The 21,374-nt window shown below is 36.2% G+C and overlaps 1 protein-coding gene across 7 annotated transcripts in view; it reads left to right on the top strand.

Moving 5' to 3' along the window:
• Positions 1-21,374, top strand: part of LOC112050963 (uncharacterized) — a 144,232-nt gene that overhangs the window by 68,164 nt on the left and 54,694 nt on the right. The window contains exon 1 of one of the 7 annotated variants that reach the window (XM_052888123.1): positions 10,472-10,745. The exons of 4 other annotated variants lie outside the window; for them this stretch is intronic. The gene's annotated coding sequence lies outside the window, so the exon portion shown is untranslated. Of the gene's footprint in view, positions 1-10,471; positions 10,746-21,374 lie in introns of those variants that run through there. 2 more of the 7 variants (XM_052888418.1, XM_052888819.1) reach the window with 2 other exon arrangements.

Here is a 21,374-nt window from a genome sequence, read left to right on the forward strand (position 1 = left end):
ATTAACTTATATTACTTCGCCATCATGTTTTTTTGCTATTACTCACTCAATGCTAGTTCAGTGATAATTATTTAAACTGCTGTGGATTACTTATTATGTAATCTGCTAGTTTAGTTTTAAATGCATTAAGTGAGTTTACATTTTTAATTGTTGTCGGTATTTTATTGTAAAATTTAGCTCCTCCATAGGTTGGGGTCTTTTTACCATAAGTTGTTCTCGTTACAGGTAAAGTAAGGAAACTGCCTCGACGAGTTTTATTTTTCCTTTTGGTGAAAATTATATTTGTGTGGATCGTCTTGTTTAAAGATTTTTTAATAAATTTTCTTTTGCAGTACGAGTCCATGTTGGGTCCGCTGATCTTGTTCTTCCATCTTTTAATATTCTCCCATCTTTAAGAATTCTCCCATCTTTTAGTATTATCTGTATTATCGCAGAATACTTCAATAAAGCTAATTAAAGCTACTACAAATAACAGCAGGTGGATCCTCACAGAACAGAACTATATTATGTATATATACTTATATACACGCGTGTATAAATACCTTACTTCAGTTCAGTTTTGGGGGTAAAATGAAGTCCAGAAATATTCCATAGGTTCAAAACTTGAGAAAAGTCATGAATAAACTGAGTATAATACCATAACTACACACATAAATCGATTCGCTCTTGACCCGTGAGTAATTTGACTTTAAAAGCGTATGTATGAGTATGCTTATAATAATTACTTATAAATAACTGCAGATGTAATTATTATTTATAATTACGACAAATCATTAACTCTATGCAATTCTAGCTGACGTTGCGCGGTTTCACCCGCGTGGTTCCCGTTCCCATAGGAATACGGGGATAATATATAGCCTTTTTCGATATGTGGGCTATCTATCACTGAAGAATTTTTCATATCGAAAAAACAAACAAACAAACTCTTCAGCTTTATAATATTAGTATGAATGTAGGTAATACCATAATGTTAATTCCTTTATTGAAATTATATATTTATCTATACCTACCTATAGAGGTGAAGTGAATCGCTAGATTTACAGAATTGATTGTGAAAATTAGTTTATTTCTTTATTTATTTATAATACTTTATTGCACACAATGAATCAATTTACCAATAGAAAGTCACATCAATTGTGAGTGTCATAGGCTATATTTTATCCCCATATTCCCACGGGATCGGGAACTAAACGGATGAAACCGCGAGGCGTTTGCTAGTGCAAATTAAAGAGTTATAACCTTTCTGTGATTAAAGAGATTCTTTTGTCTTAGACCAATATTTTCGATTGGTAAAAAATTAAAACTCCTTTTTGAATAATTTTTGATTTTGCAAAAAGTTTTTGACGTAATCGTTTCATCGGGCGACGGCAGTCGCGTCGCGTCGTAATAATTGCGCCGCAGGTTTTTTACGACGGCCAGCCGAGCGTGGGACCGCGGGCTGAGGAAAAAAGAAAACCACAACAGAACTGCCCGCTATTATTGTTCAGGGCATTACATATAAACTTACCCGTTTCGAAAAAAAGGAGAGTTTACGAGTCATTTGCTATGCGAGTCTCGGGACTTGCTTATTTAATAACTTTTGTAAATAGGTGATTGCTAGTGTTATTTTGTTTTCTAGTTTTCCCAATGTCAAATGTACAGATGTCTTCTACATTGATTACTTTCGACTATTTATTTTCAAACTATGAAAAACGGAGTGTATTATCAATTTCGACGTGTATATTATATTTTTACTAGCGGACGCCCGCGAACTATACTGAAGATGATAATGATAAAAACTAAGTACAGAAAAATAATGTTTAATAATAATAATAATAATCGTTGAAAACTATAGACTAAAGTTGCACTTAATGAAAATGTCGTAATATTTAGTATGAATTTTACGTAATGATCACAATACGTACCAACCGGTCGTTACAAAAGCATCCATCTTGTGTTTGGTCTGACAGGTGTAATGAGATGGCCGACCAGATTCAATGCTGACAGTCGCACGCTAATATCTTATGACGTGGGTCGTAAGTCATGAGCGATAGCGATAAACATATAAGCCAGCCGCATACACTAGTTTTCCGTATTATTGGGTTTTTTTATTCTATAAGACTACTGTAGACCTTACGTTTTTCTTCTACGAAAAACGTGGTAATGATACTTGTGAATACTAACTGTTCTCAAGCTATTTTTACTAAACAAGACGATTAATCTACATAGGTACCTATTTATTGAGACTTATGTAGGCATAGGTATTTCATAGGCAGGTCATAGGAAAAAATCCGAGCGCCGTACCTAAAGATATTTAGTTAGGTGAGCCACTTTTTTGATCAAATAAGATTTCTTTAACTTTCTCTCTTTTGTTAGGACTCCTTGCTACTAGGCAGCTGTGGCCAAATTTGCAGCAAAAAATCACCGCTTCACAACTGGGTCGTGCAGTTGTGAAGCGGTGATTTTTGAGCTGCTACAGTTGTTAAAACAATTGCTGGCCGGGCCGCATTCACCTTTGAAAAACTAGCGCAAACTCATAGTAAACTGTATGTAATTTAGTCGCATCAGTCATGCTGGAGCAGTCTGCGAAGTGCTTAGTGTTCAAATTGGTTTCTGAAACCTTGTCGTTGCGGCCACTGGTCGTGCTCTGGCCACCTAGTGCGCAAGCTGACATATAACAACATTTTGTTAATTAACACTTACAGTGGTACCTACCCACAACAGTTCATAACTTGGACCACAAAAATCTTTACGTATTATTATGATAACATTTTCGATGTAGTAATGCCCATTACTGCATCTGGGTCTCAACTCTCGGTGAAATGTAACTGTACTGAGAATCAAAACTACATTTTCGTTTATCTTTATTAATAGCTACCACTTGTCTGTGGTGGAATGATATTGGTTGCGATTGATTAGTAATCTGTGGATTCATCTTAGACTTATATAAAGAAGTCCGTGATTTTCGTGAAATTCACAATCCCGTGGGAACTTTATGATTTTTCCGGCATAATTTAGATTTACCTGATTTTAAATTGCATTTACCTTTACGATATCTTATATCTTTTGACGGCCTCTGTGGCGCAGTGGTGTGCGCGGTGAGTTTACATGACGTAGGTCCTGGGTTCGATGTCCGGCTGTTCCGATTGAGGTTTTCTTAATTGGTCCAGGTGGCAAGTTACCACCCTACCGGCAAAGACGTACCGCCAAGCGATTTAACGTTCCGGAACGATATCGTGTAGAAACCGAAAGGGGTGTGGATTTCATCCTACTCTTAACAAGTTAAGCTTCCATCTTGGATTGCATCATCGCTTACCATCAGGTGATATTGTAGTCAAGGGCTAACATGTAAAGAATAAAAAAAAATCTTTACTTCTCAAGCTGAAATTATGTAAGTATGTGTGATGAAAATGCGAAGTAGAAATCCAATTAAATCAGTCCAATTAAAAAAAAAATGTTATGTAAAATAGGTAGCTCAACCTTCATCTTGTTTTCGTAAAAACAAATCAGTCACATGCTGTGCTTGCGATTTCGTTAAAGGTCGTATACAAAACAGGTTGAATTCGACCTCTTGGAATTTCCTGTTTTTTTATTATTATTTAGTAATTAATTTATACAGTCCACGCGTTCATTCAGTACATTATGTATCTCGGTGTACAATTAAAAATAAAAACAACACTCACTATATCAAGTGACAGAAATTTTTCTATATTAAACGATCATATCACTAGGTGATTTCAAAGAGTTCATAACGTCATTTTACCTACTTCGAGTAATTCAAGTACTGTTATTAGGTATAGTATTGGCAGTAGCAAGTGGTAACGTTAATTTAATAAATATAAATTAATAAAAAAAACAGGCTACAGAAATATACTATTTCTCAGTTGATGAAACCGAATCCACGTCTCTCGATGCAGTGGCAACTCCTACAGGATGTTAGTTGACATCGAGGCCTACTAATATAACGTAATATATAAGGTTTTTAAGGTATATTGATTTTTCCATATAATAGAAAAATTACTTAAACGTTGATTTTATACTTGATAATTACTGTTTTTCACGGCTGAACCGATTTAGATGAATTATGTTAAGGTGACAAATGGGACCTAGGGGCAGAAAATTGCCTACTTTTTATCTCAGAAAAGTTCATTGTTCCCACGGGACTTAAAAAAAATAATTTACAGAGAACGGAGTCACGGGTGTCCACTAGTCCCTTCATATAATACACCATGGCCCTTCGAAGCCCCGTGCAAGTGCCCAGCTAGTAAATCGACACCGCCCTTCAAACGTAAGGCTGCATCAAGTTCCTATCAACTGCACACGCGCCTTATGTCACACCGACACGTAACAATTGGGAGCGAGCAAACATTACACGTTACCTTCAATATTGTATAAGAACTCGTTCCAAAATTAATTCTTCTCTATATTTGGTCGCTAGGAACAAGTGTACAGGTTAAACAAAGCGTTATGTGATGCAATTACGAAATTTCACCTACATTCTGTATTGTATAGGCCTTGTAGAGATATTTTATGCAACCCAATTTGGTTAAAAGTTAATTTTCAGAATATACAGTCAATAAATTGTCTTGGATTATAAGCATGAGTTCGTTCGTTATCAACCCATATTCGGCTCACTGCTGAGCTCGAGGAGATTAGGCCAATAGTCCACCACGCTGGTTCAATGCGGATTGGCAGACTTCCCACACGCAGAGAATAAAGAAAATTCTCTGGTATGCAGGTTTCCTCACGATGTTTTGATATTTAATTTCTTAAAATGCACACAACTGAAAAGTTGGAGGTGCATGCCCCGGACCGGATTCGAACCCACACCCTCTGGAATTGGAGGCCGAGGTCATATCCACGGTGTTGTCACGGCTCACATAAGTGTATGTATTATATAATGTACAGTGTATGGTACAGCTTATACAAAAAATAAAATAAAAGGAACATATAAAAATGTGAACTCTTGAAAAGTGCTTAATAAGGCCTTTTATAAATTGTATGAGTCTTTTTGTGTCATAAATGGTATGTAAATGTAAGTATTACTAAGATTCTCGTTCTTGATCTATTTTTTTCCCAATATAAGAAATACCTTTTAGGCAACAAAATATATTGCACAAGAATAAGTAATATAAACAATTAATAGCGTAATAGCTAAATGGTATTTAAAAATATTTCACTTTGCGTATAAATGGCGTATTTGTATTTAAATGATCGAAGTAGACCGTAACATACTGTCATAATATGCAAGTGGACCAACGTACTAACAATACACCAATAACCTCGAAGGAAAGAAAGACAAATATTGTTAATTTTAGGTTTCGAAATAAACCTTTTTTACATGAATTTAAAATTTTAACTGAATTTTGTCTAAATAATTTATTTTGAGTACAATTCCGTTATGTATAATTGAAATGTTAGTTTGGTTTTAGGATACAATTATAATTTAATGTTGTGGCTATGAAATATGAGCATGAAATTACATCCTCATATTGTTGTAAATTAAAAATATCTAAGTGATATAACAAGGTAGCTGAAAATATTATATTGGTTCAGCACTGCACTGTGTTGTGATGTCAAAATTGTATATTGTATTTTTTGTCTTACAACTTACTTTATCTTAGATACTTACCTTACCTTACCTTATCAGCCGATAGACGTCCACTGCTGGACATAGGCCTCTTGCATGGACCTCCAAGCACAACGATCTCGAGCCGCCAGCATTCAACGGCTCCCTGCAACCCGCTTGATATCCTCGGTCCACCTAGTGGGGGGTCGCCCAACACTGCGCTTTCCGGTGCGGGGTCGCCATTCCAGCACCTTGGGGCCCCAACGTCCATCGGCTCTTCGAACTATGTGGCCCGCCTATTGCCACTTCAGCTTCGCGACTCGCTGAGCTATGTCAGTGACTATGGTTCGTCTGCGGATCTCCTCATTCCTGATTCGATCACGCAGAGAAGCTCCAAGCATAGCTCGCTCCATCGCCCGCTGATTGACTTTGAGCCTTCTAATAAGGCCCATAGTCAGCGACCAAGTCTCGGATCCGTATGTCATTACTGGCAACACGCACTGATCGAAGTCTTAGATACTATACCTACTTATTTGTCTACGGCGTGAGAGCGTAGACTCTACGCAGAAAGCTTGCCGAAAAATGGGACGCTCATACATATTCGAAAAACATAACTCTCCTTCAAAGGTCGGCTGTTGTTGTACAGAGGGATTTAAGCGTTAGTAATTCTACTAATATAAGAGCTTAGGCATTAGATTATGTATTTTATACGTTCTGTGTTCGTGACAGTGTAACAGTAGGACGATGTAATTTATCAACAGTTGAGTCAACTCGCCCGGGGCACATCGATTGCATCAAAATACGTACAAGTGGAGCGAATGTTTTTCGATTATATACGAAATATTGATGTATGTGATCAACTTTGATAATTATTACCTTCTTGTCTGAACATTTTTTTTATTTTTTTTAGTTGCGAATATTTTCAAGGACATGATTGTTTGCTTTTCGTAGAATTCTTATTTAATATATTTAACCATTTCAACCGCATAGTTTCCATTTCTGTAGGAATACGGGAAAGTATTGCCTAAGACACTTACAACTAACGTGGCTTTATTCTGTTGAAAAAAAATTAAAATCGTTTCAATAGATCTAGAAACTACCCCCTTAAACTGGCAAACTTTTTATAATATTAAGTACTAAATTATTTAATTATAATAATATTTTAATCGACTATATGTTGACCTTCATACATTTTTCCGAGCTGCATGAAATTGTACCGCAGTGCGTGGAATGATTGACCAAATCAATCGATTTGAGCGACACTGGCACGTGGCGGTTATCGACGGAAATAATCGATTTCTAACACAACAATAGTCTTCGAATCACAGGTTATGATTCATGATCATATTTAAAAAAAAATTTAAGCTACTGCATAGCTTATATTGCGGGTTTTGAGCGCGGCGACCGAATCAAGAAATTCCGTAAAGAAACAAACCTAACCCGAGTTTCAGTTCTAACAATATCATCCATAAAAAAAGAATATTTGCCATATCTTTTAAATATGACCAATTCCCTTCCAACTAGTCGGGAAAGACTGTATTAGGGGTGGGTACGACAATAGTCCAACGGGATGGGGATCGAACCACCACCCCTCGGTGATGAATCCGACCGCTCTTACCGTTGAGCTATTAAGGCTATAACATTGAAGCTTAAGTATCTGTTCGTCAATATTCTAATCCGTTTTAACCCTCATTCGCACGAGAGTTTTTTTAACGGACGTTAATAAAGCGTTCAAATATTGTATGAAGTTAAATGAAGGTCTATTTCCAACGCTCATAATTGAAAATGCAACAACATTGGTCAAAAAAAGCGTCGTATTTTAAAAACGCCATCGTGTGAGCATATAATTGAACTTGGGAATGCATTTGTTGTATTTGAACGCTTTTTTAACGTCCGTTAAAAAAACTCTCGTGCGAATGACGCCTTAGAACGGAGTTTCTTGCATATTTCATACCGCTGACCCATCTCATGCACTAAGCAGTTAAGTACCATAATTACATGTAACTTTCAACTTGTTACATGACGTTTCTGAACGCGAAATTATGATAATCACGAGAGAAACCAAGAAACTCAAAGGAAACCATCAACTTTGTCTTAATAATAAGTTTTCCACAATTACCAAGTGCGTATAATGACCATAAATAGTCTGTCATTGAAATCTTAGGACTAAAAAATATATTATCAAATAATATATAGACACTTTTAGGTATAGCTGGCCTATTCACTAATTTGGTCTTTATCAACTTAGTAGACCTCCTTAATCCGGCCCTCTCGCAAAATCCGTTCTTAGCGGACCTCTACTATCTGTAAACTACCTCCCTGCCAAATTACATCTTTATACGTCAAGCGGTTTTTGAGTTTTCGTGATGAATGAAAGGCTCGTGATGAATGACCTTTCGCATTTATATATTAAGATTATAAATAAACATCCAATCAACTGAGAAATGTCATCTACCTACTGTATGATATCCACGAAGAATCTCAATTTATAATTATGTCAACTACCATACGTCAAACTTAGTGAATTAGCCTGCTGTACTTTCTTCTTATAAATTAACAACAGCGACTAATAGACATTTGTATTAGTTAGTTACTTAATAGTAAGATAATAATTCAAAATGTCAAGTAATTATACGATTTCTTAATTAATAAATAAATTGAGTGAGAAATATTGTCTCGTTGCTATGTGTACGATTGTTCGTATCGCCATTTCCCTCGGATGCAGAAGAATGGTCCGTGAAACTATCCGTCGGTGGCACCAACGTTTAAACCATAGACTAATCTACGTTAAACGACCGATTAGTCTAGTTAGTAGATTAGATTAGTATTATAAAAAGGAAAGATTTGTATTTTTGTGTGTAACGAATAAACTCAAAAACAACTTTACCGATTTAAAAAAGTATTTGAAATGAAATGAAATGAAATTTATTGTTAAAATAAGTCCTTTTACAATGGTGCTGAGGACCCTGATTTAAGTTTGATAAACCTGTATCTAAGGATCCTCGCTCTTCCTACTTATAATAAAAATAATTTTAACAATCATGAAGGATATGGAATGGATTAATAGAAATTAAAACTAACATGCAAAATAATTGTGTGTGTGTGTATGGGTAGTGTGTCAGTGTTTTGAGTGTGTATCTCTGTGTGTGTGTGTGTGTGTGTGTGTGTGTGTGTGTGTGTTGGTGTGTGTGTTGTATTGTGATTCTATTAGTATTTAAATAATAAAAAGCTACGTTATAAGGAAGTAACATATGCTATTATTTATCCCATTATTCTTATGGGAATGGGAAATACGCGGGTGAAACTGAAAGAGGAGATATTTGATTATTTGTTTTTTTTTTGTTTGCATTGAAATCTGAAATTGCTGAACCGATTTGAAAAATTCTTTCATTGTTAGGAAGCTATACTATCCCCGAGTACTATAGGCTATATTTTTCCCCCATATTTCTACAGGAACGGAAACCACAGGGCGTCTATATAGGAAGGACGTAAAGTCAGCATCTAAAATACCAACTTGCGTCTTCTCTCTTCCGTATTAGTTACTGCAATGCGGAGCAATGATTTTAATTAAATATTTGAAAAAAAAAAATTCAAGGATTAATTTAATTAAAAAGGAGAAGGAATTTTTCATTTTTTATTATTTGTTATATTTTACACATTTAATGCTTATCTTTGTTTAAAACTTTGTGCACATCTTTGTTTTGGGTAAGATGGTTATGCATACTAATGCATACATACTTTTAATGCATATATTATGGTTATGCATGTTATGCATGGTATGGTGGTTATGGTGGTTATGCATGTTATGGTGGTTATGCATACTTATGCATGCATACTTTTTATGTATATCTTATGGTTAAGCATGATAAGTATGGTATGATGGTTATGGTGGTTGGTTATGCATGGTATGGTGGTTATGCATATTTATGTATACATACTTTTAATGCATATCTTAGTTAAAGACCTTGTGCACATCTTTGTTTTGGGTAAGCTGGTTATGCTACCTACCGCTCATCGAACTTTAATGGCTATGATGCAACCTCGAGACGTTGCTAAAACATCTGGTTCATCACTTATATAATTATGTTGTCAAAGACGCACCTACCACTGCCTTTTAACAGTTTTAACTCTTAACAAATCGTTAATGATTAAGACATTATAATAGGAGAGATGGCGGAAAATTTTGACATAGGTATTTTAACCAAAATGTCCATATAATCATAACTCGGCAATTTGATTTGTAAACACGGGTAATACTTATTACTCAACTTTATATAATAAGTTAGATACCAAAAAATAAAATAACTTTATCGAACTCACAGAGTTTGACTCCTTAAAACATCCTATAAAAGGTCAATTCTCTTTCCCGATGTAATATCTCTCGATACAATAAATATACGTAACGAGCTTGGAGTCGAAACAAAAATAATCAACTGCGCCAAAATGTGTTGAGGTGCCAGATAATACAAATTCACAAGTATTTTAACTAGGGTACGCATTAGGTGTAAAAAATAAACAAACTGGAAAATACTGTCATAATTTATGTTTAAGAGTCTCCAGGACCTGTAGACATGTGGCACGTCGATCCTCTTTCTACCAACGCTAACGCTGCGAAAATGATAAATATAAGAGAATGGCATTTGCTATCGACCGGTCACGTGATATCTGTTATTCCCATACATTTATTTAGTTTCAAATCGTTAGTGCTTGTAGAAAGATAATCGACGTGCAACATGGCTACAGGCCTAGGAACTGCACGCCAAAGGTATACGTAAGGTAATAGAGATTCATTCAGCTGTATCGAAGTTTCCCACCATCTCTTGGACCATTACAATACTGCTCGCGGGCAGACGCGCAAATAATCCGAATCAACATAGAATTATCCGTTACTTAAGCCGCCGGCGCGACTCTGCAGTTTACGTAGTTTTCTTCGAGCACGCATTATCTCCGGCGAGTTAGCACGCGACGCGCGCGCGCTCCGAATTCGCGCCAACGCGGTTTCGCGGGAAACATTCCGTGTCTGTTTTTTTTTAATATCCTCTACATTCCTTTCCGTTTAAAAACAGTAACTGTCATTGTTGGTATGAAGTGCAGTGTTGTGACTTTTTTTTTTTGTGAGTGATGCGATTTTCCAAGATTCCAAAACTTCATTATAATAATTTTATTTAGTTGGAATATTTTGTTGTAATAAGGTTTGGTAAGATAAATATGGATATTGTTATTATTAAAAAATACGGGTATTTTTAATCCATGAAAATCATTTTCGTAAAAATAATTTTACATTTACAAAAAAATATTAAGTTAATTTATCTACTTTGCTATGCCTACCTAAAATCCATAGCTCTACGTTTGTTAAAAAAACAAAAAAATATTCCAATAAAAAAATATCGATAAATTAATGCAATAAAGAACGTAAAATACTTACCTACGAGTACCTGTCTACATTTTTCATTATTTTTTCTGTCAAATCATTTATTTTTTTTTCACTTTTAAGTTTAAAGGCAAACATCAGTTACCAATTACTATACAGCCTAGTCGTTTATTTTAGTTTTTTAATTTTCTAAAATTATACGATTATTTGAAGTTAATGGGGATGATGACTAGGTTTGAATATATTGATTTTTATGATACATTCAGGTAAATAAGGTCAATGTTAACTCATTTATACATAAAAAGCAAAGATTGACTAAATATTTGCAAAATAAATAAGATTATAAAATTTCAAAATCTATTAAAAGTTTTTTATCGTAATTAGATGAAAATTCATACAGTTTTAGCTTCCTTACATTAAATGTGACATTTTTTTAATATATGAACTATAAACATAAACGCAGAAATAACAAAGAACGATACAAATACAAATCTAACGATCATTAATTGCTTACGACGTCATAAGTTCATACCATTTTGTATTGAACGTTTTTCAGGGATCCGCGGCAGCGCCGCAAATCTGACCCTTTAAATCCGAAAGTAATGATCGCAGATAACCTGTTACTTTTACAAAACTGATTTACTATTAGCATACTCTTAATTTATATATAATTTAAAAAACTGTCATCATCCCTATTTGCCTTGATGCTATTACGTCACATATATTTATGAGTTTACATAATATTTAAGCAGGTGTACGATAAGGAGGTATTACCAAGGTCGAGGCAATTCTATGACTCGCCTATTAATAAATAATTATATTTACAGCTGCAACTACCAACTCCTAATTGGGAATAAACAATGACATAAGTCCTATTTCATAATTTCCGCATGTAAACGTAGTGGAAAACTTTTACGATATCTTAAACATACTGCAGATAATAATATAACCATACGTAATAAATAATAGAACCTGTCTGTATATAAAAAGCTTTTTTTTTAATATGTACTTCTTATTGAGTCAATTATTGAAGAGATTAATAATATGAATCAGATCTCATCACAGATTAAAGAATAACAGGCAGATAGAGCACACGGAACACGACGGTGTCATAGTCACTCCAAATACAAAATTCTCGAGTCAGTTTATTTTTTTAATGGGTTTCACCGGCTTCACCACGCGGCCTGTAAAGACTCCTTCTACTGGATCATCTTTATTCTGTGCATCCCACCTAATTATTTTTTCATCCAATATCCAATGCAATTAAAAAAATATACGGATTTTGGCAGAGGGTACTTTTTGGCTTAAGTTACCAAGGTTGTATGTACCTAAATCCTTAGGTTGAATTATTATGACGATGGTTGTTGAAAGTGTCGAAAATAAAATAAAAATGAAAATTTTTAAAGTTAAAGTTTCGTGAGGGCAAAGTCGCGGGCCTCTGCTGGTTTCCATATAAAATCCATTTAAATACATTGTAAGTAGATTCGATAATAAGATTACATATAAAATCAAATTATGTTACATTATATGATAGAGAATTAATATTTTATGTTTATCCATTGTTTATAGTCGTAGTATAAAGTCCATAGAAAACTCGATTAGAAATATAGTTTATCAAAGTAAAGGTTGAAATTATTTTTTTACCCAACGGCAATTTGGTTTCTATCTCGTCTATCTTGTTAAGTGCCTGTTTAATTACAGGCATTAGCGGCCATATTAATAAACCTTGATTAAGATTTAAACCTCAATCACTACTATTTAAAGTTCACTATACTTTTAAGAAAATTTAGGTTTAAATTTTAATTCATGTTTATAAATATGGCCGTTAAGGTTTAACACGGATCAAGGAACATATCTTAGGTTAATACCTAAGATATGTTCCTTGATCTTTACATGCGTATTGTTGCTCTGTATACATGTGAATTCAATGGATTTCCACTATCCTTATAGTTAGGATCAAAGGTTAGGTGCCAAATCCCGCAGTGACCATACAAAATTAGCCCCTAATTACCAAAATACTCATGATGAACTTTCACAAAGTAACGCCTGCTGCTATACAAAACAAAACTTGCATCAGATTATGAGTAAAAGAAACAAAATGTTATCGTTATAAAAATAAAATGCGCTATCATCTCTTCGTCGTTGATTGATGACCCTTGGAGCAGTTGTCAATCTTTGACTATTTAGACTATGGACCTGTTTCGCACCCAAATTCATCAACAAAAGAGTGTGACGTTTTTTGAGGGGGACGAGGTAAACTCACACATCGAAAATATTTAACACCATTAAATATATTCTGTGTCCATACACTACAACACAACTACAAATTTGACTCGCAATACACACACGCGTAATTTTTACACATACTAACAAACACATCGCTTAGACTTTCCACAGAGTATATACATAGATTATTCGATTCTTTTAGAAATTGTTTTTATTACAAATTTGATAATATTAAGGTAGAAATACTTACAAATGAAACGTTACTCAATCTTTATGCCATTCAACTACATAAACCGGCATTTTTAGGCAGCTCTTTACACGATGAAAACGGTTACAACAATCAAACATCGATTCTATAGCAACAGTTTTTATAAACGCATAAGATCATTGGTTTTTGATCTTTGCTAGAGGGGTAACGGTTAGCGAGGCAGGTCCTGTTATTAATGGTCGAAGTTGTCAATATAACGCACGGCAGTAGACAAGCAAAGTTTTTTTTTTCAAATTTCCGGATTCCGTGTATACTATTCTCAGACTAATTAGATAAAGACCTGCCTCGCAAGACATTATTTTTCTGTCAAAGTATATGATCAACGATCTTATGCGAATATAAACACTGTCTCTATAGAATCGATGTTTCATAGTTTACAATCGTGTCCGTCGGTTAAAAACCTCCGTAAAAATACCTTTTTGTGTAGTTAAATTGTGTAAAAAACGAACAAAAACTGCTAGTTTAGTATAAGATATGTATGAAATCTAAGCTCGTTTTCCTTAGAAAATGGCAGAAAAATTTGTTCGTGAATTTGGGTGCGATATTAGTCCTTATGTATTTAGTCTGAGATACTATTACAACCTGGAGTGAAGAGGCGTCGTCTTGGCAAGCGCGTCCCACCATAATGCCACATCTAGACTTAGCATTAGGTGAGATCGTGGTCAAGCGTGAGTCTAATCCGTATAAAAAAAAAGTTTTTAAAGTGCGATTATTCTTTGTATCTGTAATGATTATTGTTCCCATAGTAAATATGTCGTTACGTTTTCATGTTAATTGTGAGATTCAAATTCTACGTCGAGCTATAAAAAATATTCCTGAGCTTAATTTTTGCTTTCTTTTTTAGAAATTCTTTATTTATAAGCAATATTCAATAGCAACGGTCAGTTTTACAACTGAGACGAATCTACTTCATAAATACTTCGAACAATTTAAGCCGTAAAGCGTGTAAAAAACATAACCCTCCTTCTGTCATCTGGTAAAAAGAGACGCAATGGCATTGAATTTGATCACATAATTTATGCGGTTATTATGTATCATTTATATCTCGTAAATAGCTACCCAACTGCCACAAGAGCATCACCTCTGCGATACGAAGCGCGCCATTATCTATTGTAGCAGAGTAAACAGACTTGGCGATAACCCTGCCAAACCAAGTTTACATAAGATACTCATATACCTATACGAATATTTATATGTCTGCACATATACCTATGAATAGAAAATGAAATGGAAATTAAATTAAATGAAAAAAATGTCGTAGATTTATTATTTAGTTTGTTACTATCATCGTCATTAGTATATTTTAATTGGTCTACTTCAAGCCTTAGGGCTTGTACACAAAACTGCGATGCGACGCGACGCGAATTCGCAACGCAGAAAATTACGACACGAATTGCTGTGATGCGATTTCGTGCGGCAAGGCCACTCCCAGGGTGACCATTCCTCCGACAACCGTCAACCGTACTAAACGTATTTTGAATTATAAACTAGGTCGTGACATGGATCGTAAAAATAAGTATGCACTTCTGTTATTGCTTAGGAGACCGTACTAAAAATGGCGTCAACAAATGTGACGAAACATCACAGGAATGCGCGTTGCGAATCAATTCGCAAGTTCTTGCGATGCGTTGTGCGAGCTCGTTGATTTTTACGATGCGATGTCGCATGGCAGTTTTGTGTACAAGCCCTTATAAAATAAGGGGTTTAGGACCCAGCATTCTTTTTTAATTTGAAATAGCAGGCGTTGGGTGGTAATATTTGACTGTTTAAAAATAATTATCTATCTATGGTAAGTATAATAACCGGGGCCAAAGATTTGATATACCTACGTACTTATAACATCGACGTATAAAGGAGCTAATATTATGTTCTATAACTTACCTTCACCAATAATATGTTAAGGATTTCTTGGGTTTGGGATTATTTTATTACTTCCATGCTTTCATTGAAACTATAATCTGATAGTTAGTGAATTTAATATTATCAAACTAGGTCCACCAACACGTATAGGGACTCTAAGCGCCATATCCCTTGTCTTTTAAGGAGGGAAACCTGACCTTCTAGGGGCCCGTTAAAGTAGGCTTAATTAGTTATATTATTTTCCGAGGCCAAATTTCCTCCCTTCCTCTTTCGGGTTGTTTGGCTACCGAAGATGCTCTGTAGTAGGTATAATAAAAATATCAGCATTAAGTATTTTTTCGCAACCCAAAAGGTCGTTGACTACTTCGGGACTTGTTCGTCATTTAGCGCCTTAACTTATCAGCTATGTGCGAATAACCCAGGTGTACCTAAGTCTAGGTAGTTGTGTAAGTAGTAGTAAGTTGTGACAAAGTTATAACTTGTATAGCTTGGCAACTTCATTCGTAACACTCCTATGGGCGGCCGGGGGGTTTGTAGCGATGAATGAAAAACCCACGACTGATGCACCTCACTTCCCGCACGCACGATTTCACACCCGCGTAGTCTTTTCCCTCGTCGCCCGCATATCATGAGAGTGTCATCAAAGAACTTGCCAGACTTATTTTTTTTATTCTTTGCAAGTTAGCTCTTGACTACAATCTCACTTGATAGTAAGTGATGATGCAATCTACGATGGAAGCGGGCTAACCTGTTAGGAGGATGAAAATCCACAATCCTTTCGGTTTCTACACCGCATCGTACCGGAACGCTAAATCACTTGGCGGTACGGTTTTTGCTGGTAGGGTGGTAACTAGCCACGTCCGAAGCCTCCCACCAGCCACACCTGGACCAATTAAGAACATCTCAATCGGCCCAGCCGGGGATCGAACCCAGGACCTCCGTCTTGTAAATCCACCGCGCATACCACTGCGCCACGGAGGCCGTCAAATATGTATGTGGTTTCGGATCCCAAGGTCCTAGGTTCGAATCTTGTCCCTGTAGCCAAGTGGCACGTCGATTCTCTTTCTAAAATAGCAAACGCTTCGACAATTAAATAATGTATGGAAATGACATTCGTTATTAACAGGTCACATGATCTGTCTGAATCTGTCATTCCCATATCAACAGGTCACGTGTGATCCGTCTGAATCTGTCATTCCCATATTTTTTTTAGTTTTAGAAGCGTTAGCGTTTGTAGAAAGAGAATCGATGTGCCATATGGCTACAGACCCTGGCCCTATTACTGAACCGTTAAAATAGGTACTCGTATAGAAATAAATCATTAATATTCATTCAACAATATAAAACATAATGAAGAAGTTCAACTAAAAATAACATACAGGCAGATAAGTATTTACATTTCTGATAAGTAGGCTTTTTTCAATGTTAAATATTTTACAAATACTTACACAAATGACGTGAGCCACAGCTAATCTTTGCTGATAACAGTATGGACTCAAAAGCCCGATGATTTCATTCAACCTTGCCGCTGTTCAAATAACCTGTAGCAATGCCCAGTGAGGATCGATACTTTGCTATCTAAAACTTAAAACTGGTATAATATGCACCAAACTTAAGGTCCACTCTAAACACGAGGAGTATGGCCGACCAGTTCTGGGCGCTATAACTTTAAAACAAACTAGAAGATTGGCGCTCACTTCTTACTCATGTACTGGGAAATCCATAACACCCCATGACACTCCCTTGAAAAAGGCTACAAATCTAATTGTCATCATCAACCTATTATGGCTTAACTGAAGGGGCAAGTTTCTCTCCTTAAGGCCGCCAGTCCACGGAAGCGGAGCGAGGCAGCGGATCCGAAACGGAGAAATATTAACCAATAGGATTGCACAAAATTTCCGCTCCTCTTAAGTGGACAGGGACTTGCGAGCTAGTTTAATAATTCATATAGAATCGGTAAGCAGAGCGGGGAATCACGTTTGCAACTCGACTCCGCATTACTTTCTCACATCGCTCCGCAGCTTCGCTCCTCTCCGGTGGACAGATACAGTACGCAACTCTGCTCCGCATTAGTCCGTTTCTCCGCTACTCTCACTCGCTCCACTCTGGTGGACAGGCAGCCTAAATGGGTCAATTTTAGCACTCACAACTCAAAACTCCCCTATCTGACGCAAATCTAATTATTATTAGCCCATTTTATGACCAAGCCTTAGACAATAGGGGGACTATTTTTTTTTAATCTTTACAAGTTAGCCCTTGACTACAATCTCATCTGATGGCAAGTGATATTGCAATCTAAGATGGAAGCGGGCTAATTTGTTAGGAGGTGGATGAAAATCCACACCCCTTTCGGTTTCTACACGACATCGTACCGGAAAGCTAAATCGCTTGGCGGTACGTCTTTGTCGGTTGGGTGGTAACTAGCAACGGCCGAAGTCTCCCACCAGCCGAAAAGTTCTATTTTCTATAGTTACCACTATCTAGAGTTCTGACCCACCACGCTGTTCCACTGCGCAAATAATGCAACATATAATATAGGTAGACAGTAAACACACGCTAAAAACATCTTATACCTTTACCTTTAACCTTTGCCATTACGATAATAATAATTAAAAATTTAAACAAGCAAATAAAATATAAATAGCAGATAATCCGCACCCAGGTTGACCTTTGCTCTATTCATATCATTACAAAAATAAAGTTCAAAGGTCATGTTGAATAGCTTAAGCGTGATGATGATGATCCATGACCTTGAAGTTACATACGTAGGTCTAATCCAACAATAATGAATAGTAGTTAAAGACAAAATACCTACCAGTTCTCGGATTTACGCAAATCATTTACCATTATCACGGAAAGGTAAAGATACATTATGTGATGACGCCCGTGACTTTGAGTTTAATCTCAAACAGAAAGAGAGATAGGAGGAATTTGTTTTTTATTAATATTGACAAGCAGATGAGACATAAAAATCAAAATCTATCATTGTGCATCTTGACTTGCTTAGAATGTATCCGCATGTATCCTAGATGCTAAGAATATACGAGTATGTGTATACTTGAAATTTTCTTAGATGTCAATTTTAAACAACAATAATGGCTGACTATGAACCAAAGACAATCAGTAGGGTTGAGAAGTTAACCGCGGGCATCGTAACGATATCAAGTAGGTATCGTTATATCTGAAATAACTAAACTAAAATATCCGTTACTATACGTCATCTTAAAAAACGAATACGTTCCATATTCGTTTCGTTTTCCAACTTTTCAGTTGTGTGCATTTTAGGAAATTAAATATAATTTTAAGAATATATACTCCAAGGAGAAGAAGTGAATCATGAAATACATGAAAATGTTGGATATAGTAATAATAATAATAATAATAATAATATAGCCTTTATTTCCAAGTACATAAATTACAAAAATTTTACAGTTTACATTTTTAAAAATTACAAAAGATACAAAAGTTACAAAAGTTAAAAAACATTAACATTTCATTTCATTTCGTTGGATATAGTAGCGACATTATTTCCGCATACGAATATTTTTGAAATAAAGTCAGTGGCGATTTATAATGGAAATTTTTAATTTTTAAATTGTTGAAGAAAACAATTGAGAAAAACAAAAAAGCGACAAAAATATTTTTCTATTGAATTAAAGATTATTATTTCTTTCTTTTTTTACCTTGGTTATACACCACTAGTCCAAATGACTATGTAGAACATAATTGGAATTAATGTACACTTACTGTCTGTCTCTAATTATAATTCGTAACATTTTTCTAGCTCTAGAACCTACTAAATTTATTACCGCATAATGTCATATATTCAAAAATCTTTGTACTAAAGTTTCGGCCCCTTGTACATCACTATCTCTCAAACTTCTTTATATAATATCCTAATAACTCTGACTATCACGATTTACGTATACCAGAAAAATAAAAATCTCACCATGTTGCGAAACAAAAGTAATAAATTTTTTTCCATTAGTATTTCAAATCTTTTATTTATTTTTCTGATCCAGCAATCATAATATGCAAGTCGTATTTGTGTATTGTTTTCTTTATTCATAATTTAAAAATTTTGCAAGTGGTTGAAGAATCGGTTTATCGGTTTTTTAATAATTTTTGATCGTGCTATATAATTACAAACATTCGGGAGCACTCGCGCCGCGATCGGTTAAGCTCGGTTTAGGATGAGTTAACTGCGAGCAAAAAGTGCCACATTGTCGCTTCCATGCTCACAGTGAGGTCGTGTCAATGTTTGTTCCATATCATCATTACTTATTTGTTTTGTTTGCAATTGTTAGTCTTGTTATTTATTTGTTGTTTGGTTGTTATATTATTGCTGATTGCTGAGTAGTGTATGACTAACAATAAAATAACTAACCGAAAATTCCGACTTTCAGATGGGTGGATTTTAGGTTGAATTTCATATGGATTGATTTATTTATTAGGTATATTAAAAATATAAAAAAAAAAATATTATAAAAAATACAACCGACTTCAAAATGTTAACGTACCCACGAAACTAAAAAGGGAAAGATAACATTATTATATTTTCTACTTATTGATCATTTTGAAGTCGCTGCCAAGCCCGTCTGATGTTGACTTAAGTCGTTACTGAAAAAAACACATGACAGACAAAAATAATGTCTGAGAAACAAAAATCTTTACGATAGGGTACATCATCATCATCATCATCATATCAGCCGATAGACGTCCACTGCAGGACATAGGCCTTTTGTAGGGACTTCCAAACATCACGATACTGAGCCGCCTGCATCCAGCGAATCCCTGCGACTCGCTTGATGTCGTCAGTCCACCTGGTGGGGGGTCGGCCAACACTGCGCTTACTAGTGCGGGGTCGCCATTCCAGCACTTTGGGACCCCAACGTCCATCGGCTCTTCGAACTATGTGCCCCGCCCATTGCCACTTCAGCTTCGCAACTCGTTGAGCTATGTCGGTGACTTTGGTTCTTCTGCGGATCTCCTCATTTCTGATTCGATCACGCAGAGATACTCCTAACATAGCTCGTTCCATCGCCCGCTGTGTGACTCTAAGCCTTCTTATGAGGCCCATAGTTAGCGACCAAGTCTCGGAACCATAGGTCATCACTGGCAACACGCACTGTTCGAAGACTTTTGTCTTCAGGCACTGAGGAATTTCGGACGAAAAGATGTCGCGAAGCTTCCCGAATGCAGCCCAGCCGAGTTGGATTCGACGGTTCACCTCTTTCTCGAAATTGGACCTACCTAACTGGATCATATGTCCTAGGTATATGTATTCGTCTACAATTTCGAGTGCAGCGTTTTCAACTATAACTGGGTGGAGCGATACATGAGCATTACACATTATTTTTGTTTTGCCCATGTTCATTTTCAGGCCCACCTGTTGAGAAACGCTGCTGAGGTCATTGAGCATGGTACTAAGGTCATCCAGAGTCTGTGCCATGATGACTACATCATCCGCGAACCGCAGTTGAGTGATGTACTCGCCATTGATGTTGATGCCAAGTCCGCTCCAGTCCAGAAGCTTAAAGACGTCTTCCAGTGCGGCGGTAAATAGCTTCGGAGAGATCACATCTCCCTGACGCACTCCTCGCTGCAACTGGATTGGCCTCGTAGTCTGATCCTGAATACGGACTGACATAGTGGCGTTTTCGTACAAGCACTTCAACGCTTGGATATACCTGTAATCAATTCGGCATCTCTGCAATGACCTTAGCACAGCCCAGGTTTCCACCGAATCGAAGGCTTTCTCATAGTCCACAAACGCTAAGCAAAGTGGCTGGTTATACTCGTGAGTCTTCTGTATAACCTGCCGCAGCGTATGGATGTGGTCTATGGTACTAAAGCCTTTTCGGAAACCGGCTTGTTCGGGAGGCTGGAAGTCGTCAAACCTATTAGCGAGACGATTCGTAATGACTCTCGAGAACAATTTGTAAACATGGCTTAGCAGCGAGATGGGTCTGTAATTCTTCAGCAAGGTGTTGTCACCTTTTTTGAAGAACAGAACCACCACGCTCCTATGCCACGCCTCAGGTGTCGTGCCCTCGTGAATGACGGAATTGAACAATCGCTGAAGGACTTTAAGTATCGGT

The sequence above is a fragment of the Bicyclus anynana genome, chromosome 1 (assembly GCF_947172395.1).
Source record: "Bicyclus anynana chromosome 1, ilBicAnyn1.1, whole genome shotgun sequence".
Classification (NCBI taxonomy): Eukaryota; Metazoa; Arthropoda; class Insecta; order Lepidoptera; family Nymphalidae; genus Bicyclus; species Bicyclus anynana.